Here is an 18,147-nt window from a genome sequence, read left to right on the forward strand (position 1 = left end):
ATAAGACACAACCTTGGGTTCAACATGGGGGGAGGACACTTCATTTTCTGCAACAATTTGTGTCTTTTCTGCATTGATTTATGGTGCAAATGTCTTTATGTATGTAAAGGAAATATAATAGTTATTTTGAGTAGGCTGCACTGAGGTACATAGTTTTTTATTATGGGGGGATGTATCAATCCCAGTAAAGAGAGACAACTGATGAATGAAATCATGATCTGATCAAATTAACAAATGATGAATTGCATACATTTTTTAAAAAGCATTTAGAAACAAACTATATGATGATTGTTTATAGAAACATTTGTTTACCACATTTTAAATATTTTACAATATGATTGAAAGTATAAAGGACATAATAGTGACCAATAACAATTGATTAATTTTTAGATGTGACATATCATGAAGTGTTTTAGTCAAACAGTTCAAATGTTGATAACCAGAGATGAAATCAGATGAATGTTTTTGTGTTTGAGTCTCAGATCTGCTTCACAGTGCAGAGTGTGTGTGATGGTGAACAGACTGAACTTTGATTTCAGCAGCTGGTCTTCAGTCAGTGTTTCTGTCCACAGGAGAGACTCTCAGTCCTGCAGAGGACACAGAGACACTGAGGAATCCGGCAAGAACCCAAACCCAGGATAGAGAGGCTGAGTGAATGTGGTGTTGAAGGTGTGGAGGTGGATCAGTGAGTCAGAGGAGACTGTGTAGAAGGACAGAGAGCCAGCAAGACAGTCCACATACACTGCTACTCTGTTAGAGACAGAGCAGGAAGTGAGGACTGTTCCTCTGTCATTGTGCCAGAAAGAGTAACCATCTTTATCAGAGTAGTTCAGACTCCAGGAATGATCATTATATCCAAACAAACAGTCATCACTGTCTCCTTTCCTTCTGATTCCTCTGTAACTCACTGATATCTCAACCTCTCCTCTCCTCTCGACCTCCCAGTAACAGCGACCAGTCAGACCATCTCTACACAGCAGCTGAGGCCAGATGTTAAATCTGTCTGGATGATCAGGATATGACTGATCCTCCTTCACATTTGTCACCTTCCTGTTGTTGTCAGACAGTTTGAGGTCTCTGTGTACTGAGTTTCATCAGATGATGGAGTTCTACTATCTGTCCACTAGATGGAGCTAACTGACCATCTAATGAGCTGAAGATCAGCAACTTGTACAGCAGCAGGTATCTCTCCAAGTGGCCTCCGTGTGACATATTACTTTGATACTTTAAGTACATTTAGCTGTTAATATTTACTACCTTAATATATTTTTTAACCCTACTTGTTTTTGTCTGACATTTACCTTTACATGCACCGCTCCCTCCCTCTTGGGTGAGGAGAATATCTCCAAATTAAAACAATAAAAGCATCTTTCTCCTGACTGCAGCTCGCAAATCAACACAGCAAAGCAGTGGCGTTAGAAATTAATTTAATATCTACTCAAATTTGTTGACGGGTCTCTGGAGCACAGGCGCGTCCCACCTGTGTGACCTCATGTTGCAGTGGATTGTGGGATACGCTTCATGCTGGAAGCTGCACTTTATATTCTAGCTGAAAGAAAATAAAGGGGATGCATGGGATTACCCATAGACTGTATAGATATTGATTATATTATTAATATTAACGGTCTATGGGATTACCCCTTTCTGGTCTACATGTCCCTGACTCAGCTGAATTACTTTATGCCCGGTGGGGACAAAATGTGCCCCCCCCCTAAAGTGATCAATGAAGCTTTACCAATAGACCATATATCATAATCCTCTAATAGAAGTGTTTGAACTCCGCAGGCCGGCTCCATTGCACGCGTAACGTAAGAGGAGCTGATGTTCAACACCACGCTTCACCAGAATCACCAAACTGGCGACAGCAGCCAGAGAGCAGTGTGGGGGTGCGTATTAGAGGGTTGGCGCTCCTATCCCATCCCGGGCTTTGGTGCTGCCGGGTAGACCTGACCGGACTCCAGACCAACCAAAGAGATCTAATACTGGGGTTTGCAGCTGAGTTAACCCCACAGGCCTATTACAACCAGAACTTAACTATCTGCTCTACACGCGGACAAACATGACAGTCTGTGTTTTTTACGAGGGGTGTGCGGCCCTTTCACACAGAAAAGGATCATAAAGTGTCTGTATTTCTTTTACATTAAACTACCGATATACAGGAAACGACTTCATGACTGTCAGTGAGCGGATCTGCAGTTTGGTTTTTGAGAGTTTGTGTTTTTATTTCTTGTTTCCCTCCCCTGCGTCCTCTGACAACAGCTGACAGTACAGTCCCTGACAAAAGTCTTGTCGCTTATCTATTTTGTAGAAACACCTGCTATTAACCTGACTTTTAATTAATCACTTGGTGTAAGAAATAGCTCATATGAAAAGCTAAAACCCTCCCAAATGATGTTCATTGCACTAAAATAAATTAGTTTCACTGAAAAAAGATTTATAATTTAAACAAGACAGAAAAGTCAAATTTTGGCAAGACAAAAGTCTTGTCGCCTATACAGAAATTGAACAAATTTACTGCTAATAATAAAATATGTCAGCAAATTAAATAGTGGTGCTGTGAGATTCATATGTAATATCTTGTATGACTTCCATGAGCTTGAAGGACTGGACCCATGCGGTTTGGCAAGGATTCATACAATGTGTTGATGAAGTCATCAGGAACAGCTAGGAAAGCTCCCAGAGTTCATCAATATTCTTTGGTTTGGTCTTTCATCCTACCCCACATATGCTCTATGATGTTCATGTCTGGTGACTGGGCCGGCCAATCCTGGAGCATCTTGATCTTCTTCGCCTTGAGGAACTTTGAAGTGTAGATGGAAGTATGCGATGGAGCACCATCCTGCTGCAGAATTTGGCCTCTTTTATGGTTGGGAATATAAGAGGTAGCTAAGATTTCTTGGTATTTGAGACTATTGATGTTGCCTTCCACCCTGCAGATCTCTCGCACACCCCCATACTGGATGTAACCCCAGACCATGATTTTTCCGCCACCAAACTTCACTGTTTTCTGGGTGAATCTTGGATTCATGCGGGCTCCAGTAGGTCTCCTGCAATATTTGCGGCGACTGTGGTGTGATTCAACAGAAGATTCATCTGAAAAATCCACTTTCTTCCACTTCTCCAGCGTCCATCCTTTTAGCAGGCTGTGGGCCTTGGCACATGCCACACGGTTTTTCAATTGTCTTTTGTTTATTGCTGGCTTCTGGGCACTGATTCGACCATGGAGGCCATTTCGAGACAGACAAACTGTTCTGGTTGACACAGGGACTTCAGGGGACCAGGTCTCTCGGAGCTCTGCTGCAATGGAAAATGGGCTGGCCTTGGATTTTCGAGCCAACAAACGGTCCTCTCGAGCAGTTGTCTTGCGGGGTCTGCCTGACCTGGGCTTGTCAAAAACATCTCCAGTGTCTTCAAATGTTTTTTTAATCCTCTGTACTTGACGCTGAGACACATTGAAGGTGTCTGCCACATCAGCAGTGGATCTGGTCTTCAGCCTCTTGATAATCCAAACTTTAGTCTCAGGGTGAATCTTAGGCATGTTTGCAGAGGTCTAGTTGCAGTTGATGTGAAGGTCTAGTGTACTGGGGTTGTGTTTATATACACCTGAGACCTAATTGATCCATTATTAGTCACAGGTGAAGCTCATATGACAAGGAGACAACACTTATGTCTTTGCAAAAATTGACTCAATGGGCTTTACCAAGCTGTGAATATTAGAATACTTTTTGACAGTTTTGTTTTGCACTGAAACATTATTACAAAAGCTGTTGGGATTAAAATGAGCCATTTCTTTTAAAAATAAATCTTGATTAGAAATATATTTCAGCGGCACTTCAGGTCAATTTGTACACAAGCGACAAGACTTCTCAGGGACTGTACAATAAGACCCCCTATGACTTCCTAGATCACTATCACTATCATTATCAATGGTGTTGTTCTACAGCTGACACTGTGTCCTGAAAAGATGTGAGAGGAAAATTTGCCTACTTTATTTATAGTCGAGAGTCATCATGAATTTGTTTTAAATCATGCAAAACACCTTCTGCTTCCACCTGTCACTCTGACACATGGAAACCCAAACATGCAAAAGCATTGATATATTTGGACCTAGACCCAGTGAACAGCAGTCTGTTTGTTTGGAGATGCAAGAGAAAGGACGATCACAAACAAACACTGCTGACAAGGTGGGGGTTCATTGATAACTTAATGATTTTCAGTTCTTTTTTTCTTTGAAATGGCTCAAGAGAGATGGCATTGTCGATGGGTTAGTCTACCAATTTGGCCCCGACTGAAATATCTCAACTATTAGATCAATTGTCATTAAATGGTGTACTAACATTCATGGTCCAACTATTGGATTTACTGTTGCCAAATTCTTTTTTCCCTCAAGGCGAGGCAGCTTTATTTGTAGAGAACATTTCAGCAACAGGGCAATTCAAAGTGCTTTACACAAAAACAGTTAAAGAACAGTTAAAAATAAAAACAGGTAAAACGCAAGAATAAGAGTTACAGTTCAGTATAAGAAATTAAACATTAAAGAAATGAGCAATCATTTAAAGAAAGGCAACATCAAAAAGAAAGGTCTTCAGCCTTGATTTAAAAGAACTGAGAGTAGTAGCGGATCTGCAGGTTTCTGGGAGTTTATTCCAGATATGAGGAGCATAGAAACTGAAAGCTGCTTCACCCTGTTTAGTTCTGACTCTGGGGACAGAAAGTAGACCTGTCCCAGATAACCTGAGAGGTCTGGAGGGGTCATAGTGTAGTAGCAGACCGGTCCCAGATGACCTGAGAGGTCTGGGGGGGTCATAGTGTAGTAGAAGATCAGAAATGTATTTTGGCCCTAAACCGTTTAGTGATCTATAAACTAGCAAAAGTACTTTGAAATCAATTCTTTGAGACACAGGAAGCCAGTGTAAAGTAAGGTTTCCAGATTTCTCAGACAAAATCCGGGGACATTTTCAGCTCAGAAGCGTATATACCTCCAAAACACATCATGTTTTTATTTTTGTAAAACTTAATACGGGGACACTAGACCTAGAGCTGTTCTCATTAGGGGCTGAGCCCCCCCCCCCCCCAATCCCCCAATGGTCTGATACTAGACTCACCCCTGCTGCTACTTCCTACTCCACTACACTACACCTCAGAGGGGAATGTTTTAAGATAGAAAGTCCTAACATTTCAAGATAGAAAGTCCTGATATTTCAAAATTAAAAGTCCAAATATTTCAAGATAAAAAGTCTTCATATTTCAAGATAGAAAGTCCTAACATTTCAAGATAGAAAGTCCTAATATTTCAAGATAGAAAGTCTTTATTTTTAAAGATAGAAAGTCCTAATATTTCAAGATAGAAAGTCTTTATTTTTAAAAATAGAAAGTCCTAATATTTCAAGATAGAAAGTCTTTATTTTTAAAAATAGAAAGTCCTAATATTTCAAGATATAACGTCCTAATATTTCAAGATAAAAAGTCTTCATATTTCCTAATGTTGTAATGTTCACTGAACTACATTTATCTGACAGCTTTTGCTTTATTGCTTCAGGTTTGTTTCTGCAGCAGCTCACTGAGAATCGAATACAATAAAAACTATTGAGGACATATTTTCCTTTGACAGTGATGCAGTATTAAATAAGATCGCTGCAGTTGGCAGCAGAGAAACAAGCTACAATGTAAGTTAATGGGATAATTGTCCAGCTTTTATTTACGTTCATAAAAGTGCTTGTTTTGCTACTGACAGACTCAGATTAATATTCTAAGTGTCTGACAACATTATGGAAAGGATTTCTAAGGAGGGCGACCTTTCTGTTAAAGATTAAGATCCTTTTTAAAACATAAAAGTCTGCGAAATTGCGTTCGCAAAGCCCACCAGACTCCATGTAAAGCATCGTAAAATACGGCTTTCTACAACATCTCTGAGCTCTAAGCAGCGCTGGCTCTGGCTGTCTGGAGTCTGCGGGTGGAGGGTGTTTGACTATCGGCTACGTGTTTTTTTCGGCTACGAGTGCAGACTTTTAATCGTTCCTCTTTTGCTCCAAAAACAACCTCCTCAGTTTTTCCTTCATTTAATTTCAGAAAGTTCTGGCACATCCAGTCGTTAATTTGTACAATGCACTTAATCAGTTAAAGATAATTTGTAATAACTTTGGTTTTCCCAATTTATCACAGGCGTCAAGCAATCATGGGAAAACGTGATCAGTTGTTTGTGATGTTGCCCAACAGTTTATGAGCTCCAAATAATGGATTTCAAAATACTTTTTTTTTAGTTTATAAATCACAAAACGGTTTAGGTCCAAAAAACCTTTCTGATCTGCTACTACACTATGACCCCCTATGACCTCCTAGATCACTATCAATGGTTTTGTTCTACAGCTGACCCTGTGTCCTGAAACTATGTGAGGAAAATTTGCCTACTTTATTTACAATTGAGAGTCATCATAAATCTGTTTTAAAATATGCAAAACACCTTCTGCTTCCACCTGTCACTCTGACACATAGATACCCAAACATGCAAAAGCATATTTGGACCTAGACCCAGTGAACAGCAGTCTGTTTGTTTGGAGATGCAAGAGAAGGATGATCACAAACAAACACTGCTGACAAGGTGGGGGTTCATTGATAACTTAATGATTTTCAGTTCTTTTTTTCTTTGAAATGGCTCAAGAGAGATGGCATTGTCGATGGGTTAGTCTACCAATTTGGCCCCGACTGAAATATCTCAACTATTAGATCAATTGTCATTAAATGGTGTACTAACATTCATGGTCCAACTATTGGATGTACTGTTGCCAAATTCTTTTTTCCCTCAAGGCAAGGCGAGGCAGCTTCATTTGTAGAGCACATTTCAGCAACAGGGCAATTCAAAGTGCTTTACACAAAAACAGTCAAATCATTTAAAGAAAGACAACATCAAAAAGAAAGATCTTCAGCCTTGATTTAAAAGAACTGAGAGTAGTAGCGGATCTGCAGGTTTCTGGGAGTTTATTCCAGATATGAGGAGCATAGAAACTGAAAGCTGCTTCACCCTGTTTAGTTCTGACTCTGGGGACAGAAAGTAGACCTGTCCCAGATGACCTGAGAGGTCTGGGGGGGTCATAGTGTAGTAGCAGACCTGTCCCAGATGACCTGAGAGGTCTGGGGGGGTCATAGTGTAGTAGCAGACCTGTCCCAGATGACCTGAGAGGTCTGGGGGGGTTCATAGTGTAGTAGCAGATCAGAAGTGGATTTTGGCCCTAAACCGTTTAGTGATCTATAAACTAGCAAAAGTACTTTGAAATCAATTCTTTGAGGCACAGGAAGCCGGTGTAAAGTAAGGTTTCCAGATTTCTCAGACAAAATCCGGGGACATTTTCAGCTCAGAAGCGTATATACCTCCAAAACACGACATGTTTTTATTTTTGTAAAACTTAAAACGGGGACACTAGACCTAGAGCTGTTCTCATTAGGGGCTGAGCCGAAAATCCTAATATTTCAAGATAAAAAGTCTTAGTATTTCAAGATAAAAAGTCCTAATATTTCAAGGTAAAAAGTCCTAATATTTCAAGATAAAAAGTCTTAATATTTCATAATGTTGTAATGTTCACGGATCTACATTTATCTGACAGCTTTTGCTTTATTGCTTCAGGCTTGTTTCTGCAACAGCTTGTTGAGTATCGGATACAATAAAAACTATTGAGGACATTTTTTCCTTTGACAGTGATGCAGTATTAAACAAGATCGCTGCAGTTAGCAGCAGAGAAACAAGCTACAATGTAAGTTAATAGGATAATTGTCCAGTTTGTATTTATGTTCATAAAGTGCTTGTTTTGCTGCTGACAGACTCAGATTAATATTCTAAGTGTCTGACAACATTATGGAAAGGATTTCTAAGGAGGTCGACCTTTCTGTTAAAGATTAAGATCCTTAAAAAAAAAAAAAAAGTCAGCGAAATTGCGTTTGCTAAACCCACCAGACTCTATGTAAAGCATCGCAAAATATGGCTTTCTAAAATATCTCTGAGCTCTGAGCAACACTGGCTCTGGCGGTCTGGAGCTTGCAGGTGTAGGGTATTCGACTATCGGCTACGTTTGCTCAGTGTTTTCTTTTTTTTCCAATTTCGGGTCTGTCATTCGCAGTGAAAACCGGGGACATTTCCGGGGACAGATCCAGGGGACAGGCTCCCAAAACTGGGGACTGTCCCCGGAAACCGGGGACGTCTGGTCACCCTAGTGTAAAAAGTTCAGAACTGGAGTGATGTGATCCAGTCTCTTGGTCTTAGTGAGGACCCGAGCAGCAGTGTTCTGAATCAGCTGTAGCTGTCTGATAATTTCTTAGGGAGACCTGTAAAGACCCCGTTACAGTAGTCAAGTCTACTGAAGATGAAAGCATGGACCAGTTTTTCCAAATCTTGCTGACACGAGTCCTTTAACCCTTGATATATTCTTAAGGTGATAATAGGCTGACTTTGTAATTGTCTTAATGTGGCTGTTAAAGTTCAGGTCTGAGTCCATGACTACACCAAGATTTCTGGCTTTGTCTGTTGTTTTTAACATTGTTGTTTGAAGCTGAGCGCAGACTTTTAATCGTTCCTCTTTTGCTCCAAAAACAACCACCTCCGTTTTTCCTTCATTTAATTTCAGAAAGTTCTGACACATCCAGTCGTTAATTTGTACAATGCACTTAGTCAGTTAAGGATAATTTGTAATAACTTTGGTTATCCCAAGTTATTACAGGCGTCTAGCAATCATGGGAAAATGTGATCAGTTGTTTGTGATGTTGCCCAACAGTTTATGAGCTCCAAATAATGGATTTCAAAATACTTTTATTAGTTTATAAATCACAAAACGGTTTAGGTCCAAAATACCTTTCTGATCTGCTACTACACTATGGCCCCCTATGACTTCCTAGATCACTATCAATGGTGTTGTTCTACTGCTGACCCTGTGTCCTGAAAAGATGTGAGGAAAATTTGCCTACTTTATTTACAGTCAAGAGTCATCATGAATTTGTTTTAAATCATGCAAAACACCTGCTGCTTCCATCTGTCACTCTGACACATGGAAACCCAAACACACAAAGCATTGATATATTTGGAACTAGACCCAGTGAACAGCAGTCTGTTTATTTGGAGATGCAAGAGAAGGATGATCACAAACAAACACTGCTGACAAGGTGGGTGTTCATTAATAACTTAATGATTTTCAGTTCTTTTTTTTATTTTGGGATGGCATTGTCGATGGGTTAGTCTACCAATTTGGCCCCGACTGAAATATATCAGTGATATTTATTGATCTGTTAGATCAATTGTCATAAAATGGTTTACTAACATTCATGGTCCAACTATTGGATGTACTGTTGCCAAATTCTTTTTTCCCTCAGGATGATTTGTAATAACTTTGGTTATGCCAATTTATTACAGGGGTCTAGCAATCATGGGAAAATGTGATCAGTTGTTTGTGATGGTTGCCCAACAGTTTATGAGCTCCAATGTAGCTGCCAAAAAGGCATTTAGTCATTGGTTTGTTTGATGGCAAATTTTCAAAGGTTGTTTTACAGCAGTTCCCTTTCTTCTTCTCATTCTCAGGCCTCCATCTATATACAGTGGGGTTTGAAAGTTTGGGCACCCAGGTAAAAATTGCATTAATTTGCATGAAGAAGGCATTAAATGACAGATTAGACATACGTATTATATGTCACAAAAAGTTAGATTTTATTTCCATCATTTAAACTTTCAAAATAACAGAAAACAAAAAAATGGGGTCTGCGAAGTTTGGGCACCCTGCAGAGTTAATACTTTGTACTGCCCCCTTTGGTGAGTGTCACAGCTTGTATCGCTTCTTGTAGCCCGCCAAGAAACTTTCCATTCTTGTTTGAGGTATCTTCACCCATTCTTCCTTCAAAAAGTCTTACAGTTCTTTGAGATTTCTGGGCCTGTCACACACTGCTCTTTTAAGGTCTATCCATAGACTTTCAATTATGTTGAGGTCAGGAGATTGTGAAGGCCATGGAAAAACCTTCAGTTTACGCCTCTTGATGTAATCCACCGTGGATTTTGCGGTATGTTTAGGATCATTCTCCATTTGTAGAAGCCATCCTCTCTTGATTTCAGCTTTTTCACATTAAAGAACGTTACTTGTGTTCCATAAAACATCCATGCATCCAAGTTATTTTGGGCAATGTTGTTGTAAGAAATATTTCTGAGATAAAAGACTATGGGTAACACTTTATTTACAGGGGTGGGCAGAAGACTGGCATGACACCATCATTATTATGACAAGACCCCTGTCATGAACATGAAGGAGTCATTGAGTGTTCATGAATGTTGTCATTATGTGTCATTTGGTAAATGTGGACACTTTTAATGCAAAGTTAGCATTCAGACCCTGCTAGGGCTTAGTGGGCCTTATGCAAAACATTTTTCCATTCTTATCCTGAATCTCACTTTCATCTATGAGGTTTCCTCCTACAAGTCTGATTCACTTACCCTTCTTCACAAACTTTTGTCAATTTCATCCTAATAAAATACCATCTATGCACATTTGTGAGATGTCATCATCATCATAAGAATAATCATAGTCTGCATATTACTATATATTGCTATTTGTTCTGCTGTGATGTGGGCAAGTTTCATTAACAAACATGTTACCCGACCCAGGACCCAGCAACTAAAGCTGTTTTTTTAGCTCAGCTCAAAAACTACTTGAACAATACAATTGTATTTCTGCAATGCTAAACAAAAACAACAACCACTGCCAACAGTGCATGTAATCATTAGCATAATCAATTCTTTTGAAGGTACATGTTCTGCTGTTTGTGGATGAGTTTCCTGCATGTTACCGAGGAAACATTTCTTACAGCAGAACGTAAGTCCCCCTGTCTGATATCAGCAGACAACAACAGAACAATGAAGCAGTATCTGTCAGAAGTCACATTACAGGACCCGAAACATTGACAAAATTTTCTTACTCTGACAGAAATAAATAACTTTTTTTCCTACATAGCCAACAGTTCAAAGAATAAGTACATCCAATCCTTTAAACCAAACGAGCTGGTCCCTCACAATCTTTTAAATTCTGGCCGAGTTTCCTCTTAAACAAAGCTGAACAGTCCATCATTTTTGGATTTTGATTGCTCCTGCCGTCTGTCCTGAAGCTGCCACTTGTATCTTTTTACACAGCAGAATAGCCCGAAGCCTAAGAAATTGAGTGACATTTTTTCAGCCAATCCGTCAGCTGGAACCTGAGTTATCCTTATGGAATCCAATCAAGTCGCAGTGTTTAAAGAGAAGGGACCTGGGAAAGATTGACAGCTATTCCAACCAGTTAGAGCCAAACATTATAAAACCAGCCTCCCTGTGTAGCCAATCAGAAGACAAGTTGATTGATCCCAAACATGACCAGAAAATTTAACCCTGTGATGGCTCCAGCTGTGTCAAAGCAAAAATGTGGCCTTCTTAGGCATTTCACCTTTTCATCAATTTTTAATAACTTATTCCTATAAATGTATGCATGTAGTTATTTCAAGAATGTGTGTGAGTGATGTGGATGTGTTTTTTAATTTTTGTGGTTTTTTAATTTGAGAAGTTTTGTATTTTGCACTTTTTGGGCTTTTTTTCTGAAAGGAAATGAGAAAAACGCACAGACATATCTGTAGAATAAATTCATATAAAATCCATTTCATTCCAAGTCATTTTTTTCTGGATTTTTTTGTTTTAAGTTGAGACATGTGGCTAGGGTACTATTTTGTATGTAACCCATGTAATATGCTTACATCAGTCTTTTTTCATCATTTCACAGATGATTTACTTGGACGGAAATAGAATTTCTCTGTTCTAACCTGTTTAGCTCTGTGTCAGTAAGGCCTAGTGTCACACTGCCACTAGAAACAACAATTGAGAGTGTTAACTTCCCAATGACCTCAGGGTCATCCCAGAGGGCAAAAGTATGTGGAAACTTCATCACTTTTTTGGGGGTAAAAATTTAGGCAAGAAAAGGATGGATTTTCAAGTGTTTCTATTAAGACATTAACTCCTAATAAATAATTCCATTTTGTTCAGAACTTGATCTGTCATTGTTAATAATTTAGTATTATAAATGATGCAATAATATTACGTTATCAAGAAACATTAAAACTTAATAATAAATAATAAATAATAAACCATGTTTCAGGGACTTTAAGACCTCTGCTTGTAAATCCCTTGTGACTAGAGTGGCATATGATCTCTCCAAAGAGGAGACACAGCTGCAATGGAAAAATTACATTTGAATAATGATCTTCTGTTTTTGCTTCTTTTTATAGTTGATTCTCATATGCTTGAAATCTTTTGTGTCACTTTTTTTATATATGGGACTAGATAAAGTACAAGGTCACAGTAAACTATCTCTCCCTGTACATTCTTTCTCTCCTTGGCAGTTGTGTTAACAAGATTTGTAACCTCTGGCTTAATGGTGTGCATAGCGGGAAGAGCAGGGTGGCACCAGACTGTCTCCTGTGTTTAGATTGGCTATCAGAAATGCTGAGTCATGTTAACAAAGGGGGCTCATTACGCTCTGGGATGTACAGTATATAACCCAGTTTTTTCTTATATCTCGTGAAAGACTTTTCTACATTGTGCTGCTGTACTGTGTGAAATTGTTATCCTTATACCTGCAGGTATAAATAAATACAAAGACCAAAATTTAGTTTTAGTTCTCAACACTCCAATTTTTGTTTCACTCTCAAAAACAATTCTGCAACAGAAACTTCCATAACACAGCAAGGACCCTGGTCAAGAGATTATTTGATTTCATCAGTGAAGTGTTTGAGCTAATACTCTACTTGTAGGAGCCATACTAGTGGGTTTCCTCCAAGCCACAGGGGGCAATGTATTGCATTGTTTTGTCAAGGCCAAGGCTGGTCTTGGGTAATTTAAGTTCCTCTATTGATGCAAAGTAGCAAAGCAGTTTTTATCTTTGCTCGGATTATGTTGTGGTTTTTAGGACTTTATTAGAGTTAAGTGGACGTTGTAAGGCTACAGAAAATAAATGCCTTAAATTCAAACTACTGAAAAGGACTGGACATTGTTATTCTGAGCACACGTTAGAAACAATAATTGTTAGAAACAATAATCCAAATTAGCAACTAAGTATTGGTCATAGTCACTACACTACTAATAGCTAGTACTCAGATACATTCTGAGAGGTAAACAAACCAAATATGCTTTCTTAGTGATGTTTCTACCTGTGTGACTGAAAGCTGTGTTAAGCTTCCTTTTTTAATGAGGCCCAACCTTTCAAGGAAGTGTTTGATTGATTGTGTAGCATACTGCTAGTGCACATATACTTACTGGCATAAAGTGCCATATGTAAAATATTATCAGCACTCTTGTCTTGTTATAGAACAAAGAACTGTGTCAAATTGTCCTGGAGTAATGAAACACTAAAGGAGAAGTGAGTTTAGAAATATGTTAGACAAAGAATAAAGGGAAGGGCCACAATGATTCCAGTAAATAATTATAAGAAGTAACACACTTGTGTAATAGAACACAATAAATCAAATGAGATTGTGAGAAAGGCCATCGATTTCTAGAGTACTTCTAGAGTACTCTGTACTCTGTGCGGTACAAAGAAACCTGTTTGATGAAAAAAAAAAACTTATCATAGTCAGAGAAATACATAATGTAGAAACATGAAATGGGGTCCAACACATGCATGCTATACAGTAATAATGACTTTATGAGATGGACAGTGCCAGTTCATGTCAGGCATGACGACAAGATTCACCTGATGTTACATCAAGGGAATCCCTTTATGGCTGCATGTCCATACTTCTTCTTCGAGTTTTATTTGAAAAACTGATTTTAAGTCATTGTCCACCTGGTCTAAAAAAGCAAGTAAGTAGACCTTGAGTCAAGATTATTGGTCAAAATACTTTTTTACAAGATCCGTAATTAACTCGATGTACTCTCTGATATTTCAATCACTACTGTTGACAAAAGGTGGTCATGAATGGGCTTGCCAAGACACAATAATGTTAGCATGTACAAACTTATCAAGATCAAAATGTCTCCATTATGTTTTACAACTAACCTGAGATTGATTATGGTAGCCTACCATAAAATGTATTGATTTTATCTTAATTTTGTTGTTTTGATTAAAAAGTAACTCTTTTGATGTAATCAGTACTCACACTGACCCTTTTATGTGTTTGACCAGTCATTGCTTTGTATGGTCCTTTGAACACACAAACCGACCTATAAATCCTTTCATTTGCTGGGAGAGTTTCACTTTCAACTTTTCACCAACTTCTGGAGTCTGACACAGTCTTTCTAATGTGAGTACAAATACTGACAAAGTAGAGCATGGCTGCATCATTTGAAAATATGGTTTTAAGACATCTCTTTTGTCTTTTCCAGCAAGTTGCTGTGGATGGTCCATAATGGGGGTGCCCGGGGGTTGTTGTGGCTCCTCATTCTGAGTTTTTCAGAAGGCGTTTCAGGTAAACAGTCTTACATCTTGGGGTAAACATGTTACTTTTAAATACAGTCAAATACAATTTTTCCCAGATTGACACCTCTCTCTTCTAATATATTCAATGAAAGACCACCATATAGGGTAGAACTTGGGGATGGGCATTCAACAGATTATACAAAATGTCTTCAAGGCATAAGCGGAAAACAATGTCATTTTATTTATAACACATATTTACTGTGTAATTGTACTTTCCCTTTTGAAAAGACCACAACCTTAATGTAAATAGATTTTTATTGTGGGTACTTTCAACGTTGCATGTTTCTATTCTGGTGATTAACTGAAGAGATTTCATTATTACATTTACTTAAATATTAAGATGCCATTTTTATGACAGCACCATGACATAAAATGAAACATTCTAGCTGTCTTAGAGCCATGGTCGTGGCCATAGATTCTACCTTGCACAATCCTCAGTCAGATAAACGATCAATGCGTCAGGAAGACTAAACTAACACATTCATCTAACAACCCCTCTGCCCCTGACATTTGTCTGCTACTAGGGGATGGAGCGTGGGGATGACAGGTAACAAGGGGCATTTGGGTCATTTTGCTAACAAGGGGGATGGACATATTCCCTCAAATTGCCTACTGGTTATAAAGAAAGTTAAGCCTTCTCTAAATACTGTAATGCTGATGGCAGTAAAGGCTGTAGTTGTCATGTGAGTTCACAGAGACTTTCTTTCAGTTCAACCAGAACCCAACAGCACAGTTTTACCAACCACACCTCGTCCACCACCTAAAAACTTCACCACCGGTCAAGTGGAAACTACAAACCCAACTGCAGGCAACAGCAGAGCAGTTGAGGGGCAGGTCCATCTGGCCAATGGAGGAAACAGCTCCTGTTCTGGCAGAGTAGAGATCTTCCTACGAGGACAGTGGGGGACGGTTTGTGACGATTTCTGGGACCTGGTTGATGCTCAGGTGGTGTGTAGACAGCTGGGCTGTGGCAGGGCCATGTCAGCACCACACAGTGCACGCTTTGGACAGGGCAGTGGGCCCATCTGGTTGGATGATGTCACATGCACAGGCAGCGAATCAAAGTTCAGCGAGTGCAGACACAATGGGGTTGGATCCCACGACTGTAATCACACTGAGGATGCTGGTGTGGTCTGCGAAGGTAAATACAAATGTGTACAACTAAAGGCAATGAAGTCTCACTGTGTAACATGCTGTCTATGGTGTACCATTTAGCAGATGAGAGGATTTTAGTAACCACTTGTTACAGAAATATGAAATATGTGCTTTATAGTTCTCTTTATGACTTGCATGCTCTGTAGCCTAAAATAGCTGTTGTATGTAGTTTTCAAAGATACCATCGTCTTCAAGAAGTCCATCTTTCATCGTGGGTCTCATATCAACAATATTATGTTGCATGTGTACTGTTAGCTGGTTCACCAGTGAGGCTGGTCAACTCTGACAACCGGTGCTCTGGCAGAGTGGAAGTCTACCATGATGGACAGAATCTTCGGTTATTGAAGATTCTCATGATGATCTTCTCTTGTATATAATATTTATCATCTTATCCTTCCTCTCACACTGTATTTTGGCGACCTTACATCTTTTTCTTCAGTTCACCCACTACAGCCTTCTCAGTTTATTTGTGACCGAGATAAACTCCAAGTGGGCCTTGATTTGGCTCGCCTTACATCCTCTGGTTTGAACCCATTCTCTGGCAATCTGGCATCCTACAACTGCTCCTGGGTCAGAGTGCATGATGGTTTAGTGTGGTATGAAGTGGAAGCAACAGCGGTGCCTGTGGAAACACATTGAGGGTAAAGACTTACTGTTTTCTGACAATTTCATTACAACTTGGTCCTGCTGCTTGTACTACATAGCACATCCTCACAGGCCATAAACATTTAACCATCCTCGGTCTTTCAGACCAACAGCACACATGCCGTCTACTCCAATATTTTATTCATTACCCAATGAACAACACGTCCTTCATCAGTCCTGTGAGTCTTCCCTTCTCCTGCGTGTATCCGCTGGACACAGACACCAGCCTCAATGTGGCTATCGGACCATTTCTGGCGTGAGTAGCCTTTTGTTAAATGTGAACAGTTGAAAAAATAAGCAAGCTCCTAGGTGTATAATTGTTTTGCTGTGATTGTAGTATATATAATTATAATATGTAAAATTTAATTATAAATAAAGACATACCTGTTTTTCATTTTAGCATACATTGCTGTATGCCACAGTGTCTTAACGAGTCATCCAAGCCAAAACAATCATCACCACACACAGACAGTACAAAACAAATGTCAGCAGGTAGAACTTAACCCCAGAAGAAAAATGACTACTGTATATCTAACTTCAGTTTTTCTGTACTTAGTAAGTTATGGATTTATTGATATTGCACCACGGGAACACCAGAAGCTGGAGATCAGCACGGATTTACCTAAAAAGCCTGAGTGATGGTTATACTTTCTAGCTGTTATACATTGAAAAAACATGTGCATGTTGATGCATGTTGTTGTATATGAATAGACTACAGGAAGGAATATACAATTAACAAGATAAAAATAAACGGAAAAGAAAAAACAACTTGGAAAAAAAGACTTGCCATACCAAAAAAACAATTTTTCTTGTCAGGCTGGCAGGCGGCATTTCAGGCTCAGGTACCAAAGCCAGAGCCTCCATGTCCTGTTCCGCACCTCACACTAACCGAGACTATCCAGCAGGCCGGGTCACCCTGCCAGTGGGCTCGCCATTGTATGTGGCGTCTCTGTGGAGGAGAGAGATTCAAGCTTTGCAGTTGTTCTGGAGGACTGCTACGCCACTCAATCATCAAACCCTGACGATTCCATCCAACACCCTCTCATCCAGAACAAGTTAGTATCTCTCTTGAGCATCAGCAGATAGTTTGTGCAGTTATGATGGAAATGGGGAAAAAGTTATGTATGGTGACATGCTCCATCCTCTCTCCCAGATGTCCACTGACCGCCAACAAGTGTCAGTGATTGAGAGCGGCATCCCTCCATGCTCGTTCTCTGCCTGCTCCACAATGATATAGGGGACGTTCCTTCATTGCAGCCTCAGCCTGTGCGAACGGACGAGCTTCTCTTGTGTTCCTGTAAGTCACACCTTTCACTTTATCAATAGATCCCATCTATAATCAATAAACACTGGGGTTTGAGTGTATTTTTCCCACCCTCTACTACCACGTAGCCTTGCACAAGTAGGACCTATCGCTCTGTTTCCAACTCTGATCGTCTGAGTACCCTCAGCATTGGACCAATCTGTGTGAGTATGAGTTACAATTGGTCTCAGGGATGATGCCTGAAACAGAATGATGAATTATAATAATACATAACCATGTATCTCTTTCTTTATATTAGGGGACAGTCACCTGAGTGAGCTGGTAACAGGAATAATACAAACATATTTCATATTGTGATATTATTTTGTTTTTAAGAATATGTTTGTTCATAAGACATTAGATTATAAAAACTGGGTGTTTCAATTCTAAAAGCTTTGTTAAGGTTGGGTTATTGAAAAAGGTTATAATGAAAGTGAAAGTCCCAATACTTTTCTTCTTCTCTGTGTGAATTACCACTACAGCCCTGATGTAACTGTATTTCATGTAAATGACTAAGTCTATTTTTAATGCATTGATTATTGTTCAGATCCAATGACAAGTTGTTCAAAATTGTGGTATAAACTG

General features: G+C 39.3%; 1 pseudogene; it reads left to right on the forward strand.

Annotated features, from left to right (window-relative positions):
* Window positions 1–14,986: 14,986 nt before the first annotated feature.
* LOC116685643 (uromodulin-like) lies at window positions 14,987–17,726 on the forward strand (annotated as a pseudogene).
* Window positions 17,727–18,147: the final 421 nt, after the last annotated feature.

The sequence above is a fragment of the Etheostoma spectabile genome, unplaced genomic scaffold (genome assembly GCF_008692095.1).
Source record: "Etheostoma spectabile isolate EspeVRDwgs_2016 unplaced genomic scaffold, UIUC_Espe_1.0 scaffold00570105, whole genome shotgun sequence".
Taxonomy (NCBI): Eukaryota; Metazoa; Chordata; class Actinopteri; order Perciformes; family Percidae; genus Etheostoma; species Etheostoma spectabile.